The sequence below is a fragment of the Schistocerca gregaria genome, chromosome 1 (genome assembly GCF_023897955.1).
Source record: "Schistocerca gregaria isolate iqSchGreg1 chromosome 1, iqSchGreg1.2, whole genome shotgun sequence".
Lineage (NCBI taxonomy): Eukaryota > Metazoa > Arthropoda > Insecta > Orthoptera > Acrididae > Schistocerca > Schistocerca gregaria.
The window spans coordinates 539,789,344-539,805,746 of record NC_064920.1 but is presented as its reverse complement, the minus strand read 5'-3'; the positions used below and the strand labels follow the sequence as shown (position 1 = coordinate 539,805,746).

Genomic DNA, 16,403 nt, shown 5'->3' with positions numbered 1-16,403 from the left:
GTCAGTCTATATTTTATATCCTCTCTACTTCGACCATCATCAGTTATTTTGCTCCCCAAATAGCAAAACTCCTATAGTAATTTAAGTGTCTCATTTCCTAACATAATTCCCTCAGCATCACCCGAGTTAACTCGACTACATTCCATTATCCTCGTTTAACGGAAGAAAATGTCCGTTGCCGACGCGTAGAGATAACACACAAAGTTACTTGAAGGCGAAAGGAATAGTGATGATAACTCGACTGCCATTGGGAACAAAAGTGACGCATAGAATTTTATCTAGTCAGTTTAGCTGTGTTCCCGATTTGAGTTCACCGCGGAAACAAAAAGAAATCCGTGTGGTAGGAGAACTGCAAGGTTTCGTCGATTCTTCGAGGACAAATCTTTTTCTTGTAGTGGCATGCCCTCTATTTGTCCGTGACCGAGTTTTTCCTTTGATTCTAGGGCAAAGGACTAACTCTTCCTCATCGCCATTGTCAGCGAAGGAAAAGTGACCACTTCATTTTCTTATTTTATTCGTCACGCTGGCCGGCCATGAAAGTTGTGGCAAATTTAAGTCGCAACTAATTGCGTGTGATATTCCGTGCGATTCCCCTGACTTTGCTACAACTTTAAGAAAATAATAACGTAGAAAGTTCATGAAAGATGCTCTGTAGCCGCGCGGGATTAGCCGAGTGGTCTAGGGGGTTGCAGTCATGGACTGTGTGGCTGGTCCCGCCGGAGGTTCGAGTCCTCCCTCGGGCTTGGATGTGTGCGTTTGTCCTTAGGATAATTTAGGTTAAGTAGTTCAAATGGTTCAAATGGCTCTGAGCACTATGGGACTCAACTGCTGTGGTCATTAGTCCCCTAGAACTTAGAACTACTTAAACCTAACTAACCTAAGGACATCACACACATCCATGCCCGAGGCAGGATTCGAACCTGCGACCGTAGCAGTCGCACGGTTCCGGACTGCGCGCCTAGAACCGCGAGACCACCGCGGCCGGCGGTTAAGTAGTGTGTAAGCCTAGGGACTGATGGCCGTAGCATTTGAGTCCCATAAGATTTCACACACATGTGAACATTTTTTTTTTCTGATGCTCCGTAAGTTGTTCGTGGCGTCGGATCATTATTTGGAAGGAAAAAAAAGAAAATTGATTAATGTGGTAGCTAAAACAGTAGGATTTTAGATGTCTCACACAAGGAACGACGTTGGATACGGCGAGGACTGGTGTTGAAGTTTGTAGTGTCTTAGAACATCTGTACCTTCACTATACGTCGCTGTTACGCATTGTAACAAAATCATCGTGTTGTTATCTAGCAACCAGCACTGAATTTAAACTGGCAAGTATCAGTCCGTCCGAGGGATACTACAAATGTATGTTTTTAAAATTTTATTTCCAGATTTACATGAATTTCAAATGACAACTAGATTCAGATCACTCAATGATAATCTTCATACCTAAGTAGGCCTAATCTCGAATCATGATCAGTCAAAATCATTCATGTAAAAGAACTCAGCCAGAGGATAGCCGACAAATTAAAATCCACTACCTCATCATGAAACTCTTCGACACATTTTCTAAAGCAACACAACAGATTGCTAAAGATATACTTTTGTAACAATATAATTTAGTAATATACTGTGTTACCATTAAAATCTGCAACTGAACGTTGATGATTTTCTTTTGATATACACGGGCCAGTCACATTAATGCGTTCACCGCCTGTGTCCGACGTAAACGTGCAGTAATCACTCACGGACGGCAGGTGGCAGCACTAGCAGTGGGGGGTATATAAAACTTGTCACGATGGGCCGGGGGGGGGGGGGGGGGCAAGCGGTAAACAATGCAATCGTCGCGATGTGGAAACGGGGCGATTTAGCTGATGGTTAAAGTATACCGTGCATGACAACGTAACGATATTCAGATATTCAGAACTGGCGCCGAGGCAGTTGTGGTGCGCCACGGGCCATAGACGAAAGGAATGATCGACGGCTGTGGAGATGAACGGGGCCAAATAGACGTGCAACTATTGAGCAACTGACCACCATATGAACCAAGAGGCTGACCACAGTGTCTCCTCTACGACCGTTCAGGGAACGTTGCTGCGTATCGGCCTTCGCAGTATGCGCCTAGTTCATGCACCCATGGTGGCTGCTGTTCATCAGCAACGAAGGCTGGAATTTGCACGCCAGCCCGCAACGGGCATCCATTGGGTGCCGATAGGTGGCCTTTTCAGGTGAATCACATTTCGTGCTCTATCGGACAGATGACATTGGTGCGTATGGCGTGAAACGTCCGAGAGCAATCACCCTGCAACGAGGAGGGAGCGTTATAGTCTGGGGAATGTTTTCGTGACATTTCCTGGGTGATTTCGTCATTCTGGAAGGTACAGTGGATCAACGAAAGCATACATCTATACTTGGGGACCAAGTCTATCACTGTGTGCACCACATGGCATCTACCAACAGGTCCGTGCGACGTGCCACACAGCTAGCAGTGTACGTGCGTGGCCAAAAGTGCACCAGGATGGGTTTATCGTACTCCCGTGGCCGCAAAACTCCTCGCCTTTAAACCCAGTCGACAGTCTGTGAGACCACCGAGACTGAGCTGTTGGCGCTATGGAGCCCAAGCGGATAGGCCTAGCGCAGCTGGACACGGCACCTGATTCGGCGTAGCTCCACAACTCCCTGTCGGTACCTTCTAGAACCTCACCGACTATCTTCCTACACGGCTCTCGCTGGGAAAAGGTTGTGACAGATGCTCATATTAATACTAGTGCATTGTGTATAAGCCCTATTTAAAAGATTTCAGTTGATCACTATTAGTAGCTACTCAACTCTGAAGATGATCATTGAATGATGAAAAGTAGTTATCATTTAAAATACATGTAATTGAGACAGCGAAGGTAATCATTTCTTTGCGCTTATTTTGTGTTCTACAGTTTCTTCGAATCAGTGGAGGCGAATACTTGGGTCAAACACTTAATACTTTTTCGCTTCCAGCATTCATACATTTCTAGCTTAGAGAAAGCTTTTGACAATGTTGACTGGAATACTCTCTTTCAAATTCTGAAGGTGGCAGGGGTAAAACACAGGGAGCGAAAGGCTATTTACAATTTGTACAGAAAGCAGATGGAAGTTATAAGAGTCGAGGGACATGAAAGGGAAGCAGTGGTTGGGAAGGGAGTGACACAGGGTTGTAGCCTCTCCCCGATGCTATTCAGTCTGTATATTGAGCAAGCAGTAAAGGAATCGAAAGAAAAGTTCGGAGTAGGTATTAAAATCCATGGAGAAGAAATAAAAACTTTGAGGTTCGCCGATGACATTGTAGTTCTGTCAGAGACAGAAAAGGACTTGGAAGAGCAGTTGAACGGAATGGACAGTGTCTTGAAGAATGCTGAAGATTAGATGGGTAGATCACATAACTAATGAGGAGGTATTGAATGTAATTGGGGAGAAGAGGAGTTTGTGGCACAACTTGACTAGAAGAAGGGATCGGTTGGTAGGACATGTTCTGAGGCATCAAGAGATCACCAATTTAGTACTGGAGGGCAGCGTGGAGGGTAAAAATCGTAGAGGGAGACCGAGAGATGAATACACTAAGCAGATTCAGAAGGATGTAGGCTGCAGTTGTTACTGGGAGATGAAGAAGCTTGCACAGGATAGAGTAGCATGGAGAGCCTCATCAAACCAGTCTCAGGACTGAAGACCACAACAACATTCATTCTGTAGCGACAGTGAAGGATACATTGTCTGTTCGTTAAGTTGTTTCTAACCTTTCATCAGGTCTGACTTTGAACATCTTTATACTTTCTTGCACATCTTCTCGCGCGCGTCCTTTTTTAGAAAGAAAAAAATTATGATTTTTATTGTTGCTTAATAATTTTGAGTGTATTATCACTTGATAATTACTTTCTTTGGTCACTAACAATCATACTGTCGTTCATCGTAACCCAAAACATAAACAACAGCGAGTGCCGAAATGTTTCCTTCAACTAGGTCACGACAAATGTCTTCCGCCAGCCTATTTCAGTCGAGTTAGTTGCCCATCTCTATTGACTTGAAAGTGTATCGGACACTGGATTTCATTGCCACTTTCTTTCTCCCATCATACTATTTTAACTGTTCTATAAGTGCTTTCTACCTCCTTGTCTGGCTGCATGCCATATCTGTGTAACTCGCCGAATACTAGTCATAACCTTTCTTTTCTGTGTCGTCGTAGATATTAGTGCCGGAAGCTGCTTAATGACTTCTTGCTAAGTGAATATTATTATGCTTTTAGAAAGGAGCTTATACAGACTGTGCATGGGAGAATGCCCTCTTCATCTATATTAACAGAGTTAACATTGCATGTAATACAAAGCGTCATTGGGAAAGCTCCAGTTCCTTAAGAGTACAAGCCTATCATACTGTTTTCTGCGACCATCCAAAGTCTTAAGACGAGTACTTGCGTGTAGCTCTGTTTGCATTAGCCACCTGCAGTCATCTCACCTTGGACCAACTTTCCCCACTGCTCATTGCAGACTTTCTGCATCATCATCGTATTACTTACTTGGAGAAAATTGCTGCCTGGAGTACGCTGTTCTACAGTGAATGTATTTGCATTTGGTTCAGAGAAAGATCATCTGCAGCTTCTACCTACACACGTGTGAAGACATAAAGAAAATTTCTTTGAACATTTGTCCACATCTTCTAAGCAGACTTAAGAAATTATAGTAATAAGATTCTCACATCTAAGCCGAATTAGCAGTCAGTGGACTTTCGTGGAGAGCCAACGGGTCACTTTTGGTCTTATAAAAGGAAGTTCGTTGACTGTATTTCTTCTCGTAGCCTTCTATTTATCGTTTGGCAACAACAGCAAACATTGACGAGTACATAAAGTTTAATTTCACATGTATATCTAGTTAAGTATTTACATATACTTTAGTTTTACTTTTTGGCACAAATTTTATACACAATTTTAAATTGTGAAAATTACTTATATAATTGCAAATTAAAAAAAGGCAGATAGAGTTCTGGAGCCAGGGACGTAAGAACTGTGTGAAGACTGTTTTAAGAAGGGAGAAGATGCAATAACTACGTGCCTAATCCTTAATTAGAGACCGAACGATGTGGCTCAGTTTCAGGAGACCAGTGGTTCAAACCCCCATCCATATTTCTGTTTCTCAGACTCCCTTAACTCGCATAATACAAATGCAGCTCATTTGAAAATGACAGAGCGTATTTCCTTCCCCATCCTTTTCCAGTGGAAAGTTATGTTCAGTCCCTCTCTAATGACTACACTGTCGACGGAACGCTAAACCTTAATCTCCTTTATTTATAATCGAGGCCTTCTTACGGTCACCAAATTTATATATCTATTGTTAGTTTTGCAATTCATAGTGTCTGTGATACTTCTAAATAGTCATCTAAATACCCTTTCTTGAGTTTGAGGAACTGATTAAAAATTCCAGCAACCGATCGGTGAACATAAAAAAAGAAAGAACCGTGGATGGCATCTGAGCAGATAGGTACAGTGATTAATACATTGGACTCGTGTTCTGCAGAGGACACGTTAAAATCCTTGCCAAAATGACTATTTTCTCTTCTTTTTTTTAGTTTTGCTTACATCATTTGAGGCTAGCGCCAGGATAGTTTCACCAAACGTTTTTCTTCCCCAAATATACCATATTCTCCGTTTGTAATGACGCCGACGTCGGGGAAGCACTAAAAGCTAGCGTTCCATCCATTTTTTCAAAAAGTCGAGGCCATTAGAGACGAGACGGAGTGTCTAGGTCAGCTGGAGAAGGGTAGGTCAACGAAGGACTCATGGTATGTGTGAGAAAAAGTTCCGTGGGGATCCACAGCCTCTAAGTGTTTTAAGCAAAGAACACACTGTCCAATGTAGGCCGTATTGTACTTTATTAAAATCGTGCTATTAGCTTATGTTGGCCGTGAGCCATTATCAAGCACATTTGCTATGTCATATATTACATATCGTAGCCGTCCCGGTCTTTCATGCCACATACGTAAAACCAGAAGTCATATTCCATCGTAACATACTCTAAGTTCTACAGTAGGATGTGATGACCACGATATGTAATACGTGACATTGCAGATGTGCTTGATAATGCCTCACGGAGGAAATTAGCTAATAGCACGATTTTAATAATGCGCGCTACAGCCTAGAACGGACAATGTATTCTTTTATTAATAAGTTCCGGCATTCATCTAAAAATACTGAGGAATGCCGCAGAAAACCAGAATAGTCTTGTTTCCTGTTGTACATTAGCTGCTCCTCCCCACTTACGAGGCCAATGTCTGAACCACTGCACTGCCAAGCTCGTTGCATGCATACAATTATGGAGTCGGTATCTATTTCAGTGATATCCCAAATCACCAAGCTCGTTTATCACTAGCTTTGTCGAGAAAACAATATGTCATCAGATAATCTTGCATTAATGTTTTGTTATATATATATGTTTGATAGCTACCGTGTATTTCACTGACAAAATAGTCTTAACACCAAGAATGGGTTGTGCGACGTAAACGCGATTTGGAAGGCGTGTTTCTACATCTTAAAGATGATGTCTATTCAGATTTCGGGCCAGTCACGTAAGAGTGGCGCTTATAGCACCACTATGAGAATGCAACTCGGTTTTGCTTTAAATACACGCTGTAACGGTCGTCAGCGTCAGTTACCGTTCAGATTGGACGTGTAGTAAGAAGCTGGATGTTCCTTCTGTGATACTGCAGAAAGACTTTGCAGGAACGTAACCACTGTACATGACTGCTTGCAACGGTGGTTACGAGAATGTACAGTCGCAAGAAGAAGGGCTCCGGACGGGCACGTGGCACTACCGAGAGGAAAGACCATCGTGTTCGGCATATGGCTCTGGCGCATCGTAGTGCACTTGCAGCAGAAATTTGAGCAGCAGTTGGTACCACGGTCACACAACGAACTGTTACAAATCGGTTACTTCTATGACGGCTCCGAGCCAGACGCTCTGTACTGTGCATTCCACTAACCCAATCCACCGTCATTTGCGACTCCAGTGCAGTCAAGCGATAGCTCAGTGGAGGGCCAGGTTGGAGGTCTGTTGTGATTTCTGATGAAAGCTGGTTTGGTCTCGGTGCGAGCGATAGCCGTGTGTTGGCTAGGAGGCGGCCATTTGAGGGCCTGCAGCCAACCTGTCTTCGTGCAAGATACACGGGACCTACGCCTGGTGTTATGGTCGGGGTGCGACTTCGTGTGACAGCAGAAGCACTCTCCTGCTTATTCCACGCTCCCTGACTGCAAAGTCATACGTCAGTCTGGTGATTGAACCTGTTGTGTTGCCATTGACGAACGGCATTACTGGGGATGTTTTTCAACAGGATAACGCTCGCTCAAAAAATGGTTCAAATGGCTCTGAGCACTATGGGACTTAACATCTTTGGTCATCAGTCCCCTAGAACTTAGAACTACTTAAACCTAACTAACCTAAGGACATCACACAACACCCAGCCATCACGAGGCAGAGAAAATCCCTGACCCCGCCGGGAATCGAACCCGGGAACCCGGGCGTGGGAAGCGAGAACGCTACCGCATAACGCTCGCTCACATACCGCTGTTGTAGCGCAACATGCTCTACAGAGTGTTGACATTTGCCTTGGCCTGCTGGATTGCCTTATCCGTCTCGAATCGAGCACACATGGGATATCGTCGGACAACTACTCCAGCGTCATCCACTAACAGCTTTATCCATCCTGTATTGACTGACCAAGTGTGACCGGCATGGCACTCCATCCCACAAACTGATATCCGGCACTTTTGTACAACACAACGTGTTTTGATGTCTTTCTGTGTCACGTTACAGGAGGTACACTTTAGTTTGAGTACTAGACAACCTGCAGTCAGTTGTATCGTTCAAGTTGTGTTACGGTGCAGTTTAAACCGTGATAGTGTGTCTTCTTATACAATAAATCAGTCGCAACTCAGTGTATAAGACTTCACTTACGGTTATTGTACTCTTCGTTCGTACAGACGGCTCAGTATATTTCATTTACCCTGAACCATCAAGTGTCAGCAAATAAAGCCTTCCTACTCCACAAGTGTTATGATTTTCTCTATGATTTAGCAAATGGAGTTAACATGTGAGCTCATGCCCTCTATGCTGAAAAATATCCATTTCGCAGAGTATCACCGGATAAGCTGTTCGGTTGATTTTTCCAAATTCTCTCTTCACGCCGAAAAGGCAAACGACGGAAGGCTTCGCTCAGTTAGCACACGAGATGTGGAAGGTCGTGTGCTTCATTTAGTGGGCGCAAATCCTGGAAGCAGTATGAGACGATTATCAGAATTTTGGAAATTTGCCGTAAGGTCTTATGGAACCAACAACTGCTCACGTCATCAGTCCCTAAGCCTACACACTACGTAATCTAACAAACTAACTTACGCTATCGATAACACACACACACCCATGCCCGAGGGAGGATTTGAACCTTCGACGGGGGGAGCCGGACGGACCGTGACAAGGCGCCCTAGACCGCGCGGCTATCCCGTGCGGCGATTATCAGAAGACGAAAACATGTCATCCTCTTTGTCTGTATAGTGCGTTATATGAGCAGTTGCTGTATCCACACCATCTTCAGTGCACTCAGGCCCTAAGACCCCGGGCATAAGACCACCACATCAGTTTGCAATTCTGTCAACAGCTCGTCCCAAAGTGCAATATAGATCCGCTATTTACTTCTAAGACTTAATGCACTGACGAGGCGAGATTTGCAAGAGGTGTTGTAATGAATTTTCAATAATCAGCATGTTTAGGCTGATGAAAATGCCCATGCCATTGCAAAAGGAGGGCGTAACACAGTTTGTCAGTCAGTGTATTGACAAGCGTTCTTGGCGATATAGTAATAGGGTCATACATTAGTTAAACAGTGTTCGTTACAAGGACATTAACGTATTTCTATCTTACTGGATGTTGTACTACGGCTGCAATGATTACAGATGGGCTCACGCAAGATGGCGCACCTAAACATTTTCGGAGCGAAGTGCGTGAACGTCTTACACCGTCATTTAAGAACAACTGGATTAGTTGAGGAGACCCCACACTTTGGCTTCCTCCTTCCCCAGACGTCAAACTCCTGTAATTTTGCTTGTGTGGACTCATGAAGAAATTGATGTTACCCTGTCATCGACTACAGGATGCCAGTTTCAGTGCTCGCGTGAACGAACAACAGCGAGTGGGTCAACTTCTAAGAGTGCGTGGCTCCTTATGCCGAAGGGCAGGTGGATGCCATGAGTAGAAGTCTAGTTCAGCACTTCCTATGAACTGATTTACTGAATGGGCGTTACTTTGAGCTCCTGTAAGCAAGTGTTCATATATCGGAAAGGATGCATTTCTGGCCATGGTTAGTGAATTTGTTCTTTTTTGTTTCGATGAGGACTACCACCTCCCAGAATATTAGACACTTTTTACAATATCATGTATAACGTTCACTGCACCTGGACGTTCTCATATCATATTTATTTGATGTCACATTTTATCTCAACATACTAAGACGTCGTTTATAGGGGGAACAGATTTTGTTGCATCCAGTGATCAGAGCCTGCTTTGGACACTGTCTGTAGAGACAGGGACTGTAAATAAAATGTGGGTGTGCTGTGCCACTACAAGAGGACAAATTCTATTGGCGTCTCGCTTCATTCAGTTGGTGTGGCATGAACTCGCAGAGGCGGCTCGGCACCAACCGGTTACGGTCGGAGTTTTTCGCCGTCGTGCAAGGATCCCGCGGAGTCCGCGCTCTTCCTGGCTCGTATTGTTTTCACAACTTGTTAGCACCGTCGCCACCAAGGCGTCTCCGACCAGGCACCTGAGGCCGTGTCTACGTGTTGCCGCGGGACTTGGATCGCTTCTGAACTTTGTGGTATCTCCAAAGGCAACTCGGAACTCCAGATCTCAAGTTTCCCACTTGAGGTTGCTGTTCAGCCATCGGCATCCTTCATTTAAAATTTTTTGTTAGTTCGTATATTGTTTAAAATATTTGAAGGAGGGGAGGGGAGGGCTTATGTCTTTTACTGTTGAATGTGAACTCCCCCGAGGGACGTTAAACCCTACTCTTCGTGTCCATGTCTACCATTCTCTTTGACAAAAAGTTTGTAATTTTCCGCGTCCTTTTACTGACTTTGCTGCTTAAGTCTGCTAAGCTCCTTCACCCCGTCAGAATTTCGTTGACTCTTCTTTTGCTAAAAGACCTTCAGTCGCTTTATCATATCACCTGGTATGGACGAGCGCTTTCCCTGAAATCGGCTATAATGAATTTGAAATGCGACACAAACTTCGGTTGATCATGGGAGACGTTTCTCTTCATTCAACTCTCTCTCTCTCTGTAAACCAAACGAGCAATGAACTTTTTATTTTCTTTCGGGACTGATTAGTAATGACTTGGATGATTAAACTTCCGAATATTTGTATAAAAAAGTATTTTGGATGTCGACACGGAACACCATCATATCTGCAATACCGGTGAGAATTTGAAACCTTGAGTATTTAACCTTTTATTTTCTTGCCCAGCTAGCGTTCTACGCAAAGGATGTAACTGATGATGAATCTTATGTGATTTGCAAGTCGATCTCTCTAAAAAGATAAAGAACCATGTTTATCAAAATGGTTCAAATGGCTCTGAGCACTATGGGACTTAACTTCTGAGGCCATCAGTCCTCTAGAACTTAGAAATACTTAAACCTAACTAACCTAAGGGCATCACACATATCCATGCCCGAGGCAGGATTCGAACCTGCGACCGTAGCGTTCGCTCGGCTCCAGACTGTAGCGCCTAGAACCGCATGGTCACTCCGGCTGGCGACATTGTTTATAAATTTGTATTTGGTGTTACCCACTTGATTTTTACTAGTCACTCTGCATTGATCTAATATATATTGCATAAAACACTCGGATCAAGCACAGTTCTTTCGTCTCTCGTTCCTCCATTTAGTTAAGGACTCCTATACATAAAAGCCACGTTGTAGAAATTATTGGGTGGTGTTTCCGAGTAATATTACGTGAGACGAGGGCCTTACAGTTTACTGTCACCCAGCGACAAAACATTGTACTTATATTGCGAACGTTACTGATATTAGAAGCCGATTATAAAATTCATAGCCAGCCGGTGTAGTCGAGCGGTTCTAGGTGCATCAGTCTGGAACCGAGCGACCGCTACGGTCGCAGGTTCGAATCCTGCCTCGGGCATGGATGTCCTTAGGTTAGTTAGGTTTAAGTAGTTCTAACTTCTCTAGAGGACTGATTACCTCAGAAGTTAAGTCCCATAGTGCTCAGAGCCATTTGAACCATTAAAATTCGTAATCGATGGCGACGAGGTTCAAATTCTTGCCTTTTTTTGTTGCTTACTTTAGGCAGATACTGGATCTTTGTTTCGACAGACCGATGAACGACTCTCTTCACTATTTCGTGCACCAAAAGCCAAAGCTCCGGCTTTAATAACTCTATGTAAACAGTAGATTTAACATTATCCTTCTATCTACTTCCGATGAGCTTACTTTCGATTCGAAGCTGAATCGTATAAACGAAACGGAAGTTTATTAGTGTTCTCCTTCTTTAACACCTTATTGTCTCACCAATAATTGAAAACATTTTTCAGATGACGCATTTATCCATTCTTTCTTTTTCTTGTAATACTTTAGGCTATCCTGTAGCGAATATTGTTGAAATAGCTGTACTTCCCATTTTGTGATCGGACAACCCTCTATAAAAATTCAGCACTTTGCTCAAAAGTCAAAGAATCACCAGATTATTTTTTCACGGCAGTTGATTTCCTTAGCTATCGGAAGAGAAGCTTTTCCTGTTATACTATCAATAAGTGACTGATACATATGTTCTGCTGCATAATACCTTAATCTGTGATCAAGCTGAGGCATTTCTTGTACAAAAAGTGGGACAGAACTTTGGAGGACACTTGTTTCGCGGAGATGGTTGTCAGGAAATGGGCACTGTTGCGCCTGTCGGTCACTGCCTTTTACCAGAAGGCGAACTCCGCTGCGTTTCTCAGCGTTGCGTGACGTAACACGGCGTCCTAACAACGGGCTGCTTAATGTATGCGCATTTCTAATCCTGCGACGTTCAGTCGCGTCATTGTGCGGCTACGTCGAGAGATCGGGCAGAAGCATATCTGCATCTTTATTACACTGGAGGTAAAGAGAGACATCGAAAGGATGCTAGGGCCAGAAATTGAGGTATCGCTGTCGTCGTAAATATTGTAGAAATTGTCTATGTGGCTTTTATCGTGTGAAATAGCAGACTTTTGTAAGCGAGTCGGCTGTTGCGACATTTCATCTGGTTCGTGCTGTTAGATGCGCAGTACATGAAGCGATCAGTGAAAGGCCACGGGCTTGTGGGCGGACTGGCTTTGTAGAACATAACAAAGCATTGTGTAGCGGGCCGGGGCAGCCACGCCTGGACTCTGGCCTCGTAGTTCAGTTCTGCTCGTTTATCACGGTGTGCGTTTCAGTATGGCGTCATTACTGGTTAACACTAGTCTCTCGCGGAAGCATTTTGTGTTCTCTACTCGCGTCGCAGTTTTCATGAGGTTATATGAAGGGCGATATTACCAGCAGGAACATACGGATACCTTAATGATGTATACGTGTTTCAGCACTAATAATATATTGTGATATCCATAAATATGGAAAACACGTGAAAATCAATAAAGTCTAAACCCTGATAAGATACCTGTGGACTTACTAACTGAAGAAGAAAGGTTCCTCTCGTACCCACGCATTGAAATCTCCTGTACAATATTCAGCTTACCCCTTCTTAGAATGAACTGTTCCTTTCTTACCATAGCATTGAACTCTTCCGCCGTAATTCAATAAATAAAATGTAACGCTTCTCGCCAATCTTTGTTAGCGGAAAGACTTTGGTACATGAAAGCGAACGACGTTGAAAGCGTACATGCGGCCCTAATCACCGAGAAGAAGACGTTGTTGCTTTGACTATCCAGAATCTTCATCAGTAGTGTATAATAGTCAAGTAGAAACTACGAGATAAAAAAACAAAAGTCTTACTTCTAACATACACTGCCTCATGTCTTATAGTTAGGAATCAAACTATCACCACAAATAAAATAATGCACAAGCAATAAACTTATGTGTAACATAAATGCGCAGTTTGCTGACATATTATATATTTTATTTTGTGTTTGAACACAGCGAGTGTTGTTGCTCGCAATAACTTATTGAGCTACATTGAGTGTCGCATGAGATATGGAAACCAATTTGTTCATATCCCTAGATAATGCGGATACGACCGATACTGAACATACTGTCGTGACCACATGTTTGAAAAAGGCAGATGAATATTTTTATAAGGAAACAAATCAGAATTTTACTGTCAGATGAGATCTCTCGTCATGTGAAGAAAATTTAAATTTTGCTACGTTGTGAATGCGAAAACAAAACGTACCTCGCAGGTTCCACATATTACTTTGATTTGAGTAGGACTGTAAGGGCGTTGAGAAATTTACTGCAAAAGCATGCAGAAACTGGAAGAATTTTGCGTTTGCTGTAAGTAGAATTAATGTCTTTCCCTGTATGCATGACGATCAGAGAGCTCTGCGGAATATTTGAATTGTAATGGAAAGAAATAAATGCTACAGGCGGAAACAATTTCGTCGGATGCGATTTATTTAATCATAATCCTTTTCGTGTGAAATACCAACTTCATACGGTGGCATAAATTTCTCGTAGATGTTACTATTCTTCATGTAGAGAAAGATGTTTAACCATAGAGGATGAGGTCTATCTCTATGACTGACACTGTAGACAGAAGATATTCGGTACTTATCATTTTAGAAAAACACCCTTTCTACAGAAAAGAAACAGTATGCCTGAAGATACCTAAGGTCTGAAGCTGGTTATGGATGATGAGTCGTTCGTTCGACAAAATTATGAATATGAGTTCCGATGTTGTTCCGATGTTTTCTCGGCGTTATTGGTAAGCGTGTGTTTTCTGGTATCAATCTGAGCTGAGGATTCCAATTTTGCGCACACTATCTCGACAAACGAACTGGTCGTTTATTCTTGAAGTACCGCGAGCTTCGGTCTTATTGCGCTGTGGACAATGCCCAGAGAGCGGACGCGTTTAAGATCGCCGCTCGGAGTACCTGAGAAAGAGGATCTCCTCTTTTGTGCGCAAAAAAAATGAAATCAGTCATTTCGCCTGGGCACCCGGAAACATAATTTCTTCCCTGTTACTGATTAAAATGTTTGATCTCATTATTGATGTCAATACGTGTTCCTGAAGAGTACATGGCGCTGTTATAGATAAAACTATGACAAGTTATAGAATAACTATGCAAAGACGACTAATAATGTTTTAACACTCATTTTTTGTTGCTTTTGCTGCATGGCACGGGCTCTTGAAGAGTATTCTGAAACGGCAACTACTGGATGAATCCTTAACGTACTGTCACCTTTCGTAATGAGAAGCGCTTAGAACTTCAGAAATGTGTCAGTAATTGTCACGCTCACCACATGAGAAGACTTGTGGCTAGCGATCCTAAATAACTGTCGGTGGCCTACAGGGGCAAGTTAGAGAATAAGCGACTCAGAGCTGACCTACAGTTCCTTGCTTCAGGCGCATTGCCCAGTCGCTCGATGAATATATTGAATTTGCAAATTCTCGAAGAATCCTTAAAGTAAGTAACCATTTTGCAGCGAGAGACACGCATGGTGCTCACGGCTTCCATCATGAAACGCGTCCGTAGCTGCGAGGAGCGGCGGCTAGTGCGGCGTGCGTACCTGTCAGTGGTCTATCTGTAGTCGGCAGTAGAAGGAGCGAGGTTAGCGGCCCGGGTCGTGGCGGATGTGTGCGCGTCAGCGCGGCGCACTCACTTTATAAGGGCGGCGGCGCCGCCTGGTGGGGGGCGGCGCTCTCCCGCCTCCCGCCCCGGCCCACGACCAAAACAACCAACGCCGGACAGCTTCTTCTCCACGCCACGCCGGGCAGCCGCCCCGCGCCGCCGCCGACGGCTCGCGGTTTCGGGTCGCCGTAACCGCCGCGGGCTCCCGCCGGAAACTGGCGACCTGCCTGCCTACGGGTCTGCATCCGTACTCTGCAGACCACTGAGAAAAGCGCGGAAGAGCATCCTAGACGTTACAGCTCATTCTGGGGTTTCTTACCTTTGCAGGCGCGTTGGTCTGGTTCACTTAAATACCTCTGTGGCGCTGTAGCTAGTTCAGTCGTGTTACCACGGTCCCTTCGGGAGCGGTACGCATGGAGGTGTTGCACACTGAGGCAAAATAAGTCATGCGATAGCGATACGCACATATACAGATAGTGGTAGTAACTCGTACACAAAGTATGAAAGGGCAATGCAGTGATGGAACTGTCATTTATAATCAGGTGATTCGGCTGAAAACGTTTCCGACGTGATTACCGCCGCACTACGGGAGTTAACAGACTCTGAACGCGGACTGGTAGATGGAGCTAGACGCATTGGACATACCATTTTGGAAATCGTTAGTTAATTCAGTATTCCGGGATTCCACAGTGTCAAGAGTGTGTCGAGAATACCAAACTTCACGCATTGCCTCTCACTGTAGATAACGCAGCCTTCACTTAACACCGAGGGAGGTGGCGGAGTGGCTATCACACTGGACTCGCATTGGGGAGGACGACGGTTGAATCCCGCGTCCGGCCATCCTGATTTAGGTTTTCCGTGATTTCCCTAAATCGCTCCAGGCAAATGCCGGGATGGTTCCTTTGAAAGGACACGGCCGACTTCCTTCACCGTCCTTCCCTAATCCGATGAGACCTATGACCTCGCTGTCTGGTCTCCTCACCCGAACAACCCAACCCTTCACTTAACGACGGAGAACAGCGGCGTTTTCATGGAGTTTTCTGTCCTAATAGACAAGTGACACTGCGTGAAGTAATCGCAGAAATCAATGTGGGGTGTACGACGATACCACCTGCATTGCCTGTACTGGGCTCGCTAACATATCCGTTGGACCCTAGACGGCCGGAAAACCGTGACCTGGTCACAAGAGTCCTGCTTTCAGTTGGTAAGAGCTAACGGTAGGATTCGAGTGTGACACAGACCCGACGAAGCCGTCTACGCAAGTTGTCAACGAGAAACTGTGCAAGCTATTGGTGGTGTGACCTGTGTTTACATGTGATGGACTGTGTCTTCTTACCCAATTGAACCGATCATTGACTGGAAATGGCTATGTTCGGCTACCTGGAGACCACTTGCAGCCATTCAAGGACTTGATGTTCCCAAACAATGATAGAATTTTTGTGGGTGACAATGCGCCATCTCACCGGGGCACAGTTGTCCGCGACTGATTTGGAGAACGTTGTGGATAATTCGAGCGAATGGTTTGGCCACCAATATCGGACGACATGAATCCCATCGAATATTTATTTGGCATAATCGAG

General features: G+C 44.3%; 2 protein-coding genes across 2 annotated transcripts in view; one reads left to right on the top strand and one right to left on the bottom strand.

Moving 5' to 3' along the window:
• The window catches only part of LOC126355630 (neurofilament heavy polypeptide), a 29,118-nt gene extending 13,942 nt beyond the window's left edge, over window positions 1–15,176 (bottom strand). The window contains exon 1 of the mRNA XM_050005997.1: window positions 14,762–15,176. The gene's annotated coding sequence lies outside the window, so the exon portion shown is untranslated. The remainder of the gene's footprint in view (window positions 1–14,761) is intronic.
• Window positions 1–16,403, top strand: part of LOC126355638 (serine/threonine-protein kinase S6KL) — a 782,652-nt gene that overhangs the window by 230,409 nt on the left and 535,840 nt on the right. The window lies entirely within an intron of this gene.